The sequence below is a fragment of the Rattus norvegicus genome, chromosome 5, assembly GCF_021556685.1.
Source record: "Rattus norvegicus strain SHRSP/BbbUtx chromosome 5, alternate assembly SHRSP_T2T, whole genome shotgun sequence".
Classification (NCBI taxonomy): domain Eukaryota; kingdom Metazoa; phylum Chordata; class Mammalia; order Rodentia; family Muridae; genus Rattus; species Rattus norvegicus.
The window spans coordinates 93,254,334-93,259,506 of record NC_141538.1 but is presented as its reverse complement, the minus strand read 5'-3'; the positions used below and the strand labels follow the sequence as shown (position 1 = coordinate 93,259,506).

Genomic DNA, 5,173 nt, shown 5'->3' with positions numbered 1-5,173 from the left:
TCCCACATGCCTTGGAGGAGGGTCTCAAAGGCCCACTCCCACAGGAACACACTTCCTCCATCAAAGTCAGACCTACTTCAACAAGGTCACACGTCGTAATAGTGCCAACCATATTTAAACCACCACATGGGTACAAGATGGAACCTGAGAGTAATTTTGATTTTCATTTCGCTGATGAATAAGGACTTTGAACATTTCTTTAAATGCATCTCTGACATTTGGAATTCCTCTGTTGAGAATTCTGTTCAGTTCCATAGCACATTTTTAAAATTAGGTTATTTGGGTCCTTGGTGCCTTTTTTGAGTTCTTTGTAAATCTTAGATATTAGCCTTCAGTCAGACGTAGAGTTAGTGAAGATCCTTTCCCAACCTGTAGGCTGTTGATTTTTCCTATTGACACCATAGTTTGCCTTACAGAAGCTTTGTAATTTCATGAGGTCCCATTTATTAATTGTTGATCTTAGAGCCTGAAACATTGATGAATGTCTTCAGGAACCTGTCTCCTGCACCAATACAGTGAACCAATACATTATAGTGTCCTAAATTCTGATTTGTAGACTTTGATTAGAAAAACATAATTTAAAATTAAAGCATGGAGCTGGAATTCTCTGAGTTTAAGAGCACTGGCTGCTCCCCTAGAAGACCCAGGGTTGATTCCAAAAACCCACGTGGCAGCTCCTGAGTGTTCTAGTTTTTAGAGATCTGATGCCCTCCTCTGGCCTCATTTTGCACTGCACAAAGTGACATACAGACATAAATTCAAAATTCCTCTACACATAAAAGTAAAATATGAAAAAAGAAACATTTGCTCTATAAAATACTATCAACTTGGAATGAAGATATCTATGGATGATAGGAGATTTGCATTCTATTCCTACAAATTGTACAAGTTTGAATAAGACTCATCATGTATATGAGCCCCAAATCTAAGATCTATAAGTAAAGCCCGATCATCGCTTTTTTTAAACTTTATATTGTGTACTGGACATCTTGTTGAAATTCAGCTAACTCATTCAGTCCAAACAGTACCAGATAGTTCTGTCCAGTGACTTTCCTGGTAATATTCTGGGAATGATCCATCAAGTACATTTTATATTGCTAGAATCTACATGATTATTGAGAGTTTCTATTATCTGTTTTATATTTTAAACATCTTAAAGTATTTAATTTAAATAAACAAAATAAAAATAAAACAATCTTGTTACCTATATATAGTACTATATCATCATTTGCCCCAACATTTTCTTCTTCTATTATCCATCAATTCCTGAAGAATTTTTCTAGAAATTCCATCTACCCTTAAATCCCACAAGCAAGTTGGAAGTATCAATGCTTGAATTATCTTACTACAACAATTGGTTCAAGGAACATTAGGAATTCAAATCTAGAAAAATACAACCAAATGTTTTTCTGGAAATTAGAGACAAAGCAACTTTTTCCTAATGGACTTGAATTCAAAATGGTTAGAGTTGTATTGGCACAGGAAACCTAATACAATGGGAGCTTCCTAAAATATATACATATATGAAGGCAATCTAAATAAAAGCATTAACTATCAGGGGGAACAGAACCCCAACTGGACATTTTTCATCACCAAATGAAGCTTTGAATTCCAGGAATGGGTAACAACTGATCATGTTTCATCCAAGGCTATTGACTGCACTTTACAAATCGATAGACTCTTTTGTTAAAGACAATACCTGCCCATAGAGGCATTCCTGTCAATATTCCTGTCCCTGCATGTATAGCTGCTGTGTCATGTGTGTCAGTAGGTGGTCGAGAGGAAAGAGACTATGTCAATGCTCAGGGTTCTGACCTGTGAATATCTGAATGATTAGTAGCTTAACCCTCCATGGGGAAAAAAAGAAGCCAGAGAAGACCATTAGTCTGTACTATGGGCTGGAAAGGGAGTTCACCTGAGATGACTACTATCTGTCTGGGGTGTGGCCCTGGGTGAAAGTTAGTCCAAGACTGATAACCCTCATATAGTACCACTCCGATGGTCTGGTGAGGACCGAACCCAAGAGAGTCACCAAACTCACCTAGCCATGGAACCCAGACAGAGAACTAGACTGAGATAAACACAAGTCACGTGCCACTGAAATCTAGGGTGGCAAGACTATGTCTCAAATGACCCTTGCCAATGTCATAATGCACCAGATGTTGGGGTACATTGTGTGAAATTTTGTCTCTGTCCTTCCTCACATACGTAAAGCATTTTCTGATTGGCTTAAAAAAAACTGATGGCCAATTATCTGGACAGGAAGTAGAAGGTGGGGCTTCCTAGGAAGGAGAGAGGAACTGTTGGAAATAGGAGGAATGCATTTCACCAGAAGACAATGGAGTATGCTTTGGCAGTAAGATGGAAAAGAGTTTAAATAAAGTTGAAAGCAGGGCATAATGTTAAAAGAGAAAAAGGAAAAAAGATATATGCATAAAGAGTAATCTGGAAAGTAAGGAAAAGGAGATAAAAATTATTACAAATCTTTTCAAAGTTACATAGGTGCTAAATAAACTCAGGCCTTTGATCTTTGTACTTGTGAGCCAAAGACAGAGACAGATAGTTTCTTTTTGAGCTCAAGGACAGCCTGGTCTACAGAGCAAATCTAAGGTAGCATGAACTATACAGAGAAACACTCTCATAATAAATGATAGTAAATCTATATGCATATATATACATACACACATATATGCATGTGTGTGTGTGTGTGTGTGTGTGTGTGTGTGTGTGTGTGTGTGTATCACTGTAGAGGAAGATATTTGGATTCCATACAGTCATGCTTTGATTTATCAATATGTAAAGAGTTATATGATCAAATGTAATGGTGATATTGAACATCATCTTTGAAAGACGTCAAAAAGGAGCAGACCTGGATAGAAAAGAGACTGCTATATAAGAGCAATCTACAATTACGATGACTTCAAAATTCTTGACAAAAGGTATATTGTTCTGGAAGAGAGGTTTTGTTTTTGTGTCAACACAAAACAAACAAAGAAAAAAATGAACTCTATCAAAAATAATAAGAATCAGACTTGACTGCGATCTGAAGATCGTGGCTACATAAAGGAGAAAAATCAGAACCAAACAGACAGGTAATGTATAATGCTAAACTCTCTATTAAAACAACTAGGAAGGCTGCTGGTCTCAGATGACCTCAGTTTTTCCAGCCTTACACACTGATCCAGTCAGGACTTCACTTAAGCCTTAATTTTCTGAGCATACAGAAACTGGGTAACAAATGATACACCTGATTCTCCCATGACTTGGCCAATATCCTAATTTTCTTAGGGTCGCCAAAAACTGTCATTGCCACAAAATGGTAAGAAGCAATTTAAAAAATAATATGTTGTCCCATTCCCAATTGATGGGGTAGATGGTTCTTAGGTCTTTCAGTTGATTATGAATGTTTGTTGTTATAAAGGGGCTGGCTACAAACAGTTATGGTCTTAGGCATAAAGCAAAGTTTAGGAACTCAGACCCAAAAATATTTTTCTTTCCTTTCATTTTCTCTATTTTTTCTTTCTTAGGTAAGGGGGAAGGGGTTAAGAAGAGGGATGAGGGAATATCATAGAAATGATGGAATAAAAGGATAGATTATTGAATCTATTCTTTAATTGAAAGCTGTTACCCTCAAAAAAGATTATTTTGTTTAAATTTACATGGACTATTGTATATTGATACAAGTTTAAGTTTTTCATTACTACAAATCTTTGCATATTGATAGAAAATTTAAGGTTATTTTTGTCAAAACATACTAGGTATAAAAGTTTTTAATATTTGTATAAGGTATTAGATTTTTGCAATTCACTTGACAGTGAATTTTTAGTTCAAGTTCTTTTAAAACTAATATTGTAATCCTTCTTAGGATATTTAAGAAGTAAAGTGAATAGTCACACAGTCAAATACATGGTTATGTTATATGCTAGATTATCACAGAAAAATACACCTTATGTTAAATAGATTATAAATAGCTAGATAAAAACAACACTTGTTTGTTCAGGTATGCTATAAATAAATGGTATTCAAAAATCTCAGAGACTTACGAAATATGACTTTTTTGTTTTTATTGACTTAAGGGTTTTTGACATTGAGAAATGTCAACCAACACCTGGGAGTACCCCCATTCTACGTGGAAGTTGATATTCTGGGCCAGAAGTCTGAAGATGATGCTCAAATATTTAGAGAATATTTGGGACTGCCCAGACATTCAGTTGTTTATCCTTTCTATAATTTTTGGAAGCTTCACCCCTGTGCTTTCTGTATGCTCAGACAATATTTTTCCTTCTCAGGTCTCTGATGGGGTTGAAAACTAAATAATCATATTCTTAATTTAGGCTTAAATTTTGAAGGATCTAAGAAAATGATTTAGGATCTAAAGAGATGTTTTAAGGATAGCAAATGAAGGTTAGATGGTCCAGAACTTGCTTTATAAATGTTGGAAGAAAGTATAAAAAATAGGTTTTAGGTTGATAATATGAATTAGAATAGAAGCTGAATTAGAGATAGAATTCTGAACTCATCAATATAGGGTAGATAGTAGAGTTGTTTCTCTAAAGATTGCCAAATACAAGTGAACTGAACATTGTGAATGTAATTCTTACCTCATCTTGTAACTTTTAAAATTGTGTATATAGTTTTTTTGTATTGTACAAATTTTAATATATACAATTTGAAGGGAAAGAGTCTTCATTGGACATTTGTGAGACATGTTGGGGTACACTGTGTGAAATTGCCTCTCTGTCCTTTCCTAGTTACCAAAGTCATTCTCTGATTGGTTTTAATACAAATATGATGGCTAATTAACCGGGAAGGAAGTAGAAGGTGGAACTTCCTAGGATGTAGAAAAGAACCCTGGGAAGAAGAAGGAGAAAAGGCATGCAAGGAGATGGACATGTTCACAGCAGAGCTGGCCCTGATGTCATCAAGGTAGGAGAGCTTTTCCTGCCTTTCACCTATTGAGCACTAGGTGGAACAGGTTCTACACCTTTCTTGCCCAGCCTAGAAGTATTCCTGTACATGATGGTTGCAGGTCAGCTAGTTTGAAGATATGAGCCTGGGAGAGGCAGTTCTGCTTCTTCTCTGATGTGTTACATTATGGACAAGTGTGAGATTCCCTCCTCCTCTCCCTTGTCCCTCCCTACCTATGGCAGGCAGAAGAACTAAAGAGAGTGAG

General features: G+C 36.0%; 1 pseudogene; it reads left to right on the top strand.

Moving 5' to 3' along the window:
- The first annotated feature begins 1,728 nt into the window (after positions 1-1,728).
- On the top strand, positions 1,729-1,849 carry LOC120103327 (small nucleolar RNA SNORA17; annotated as a pseudogene).
- The last annotated feature ends 3,324 nt before the right edge of the window (positions 1,850-5,173 follow it).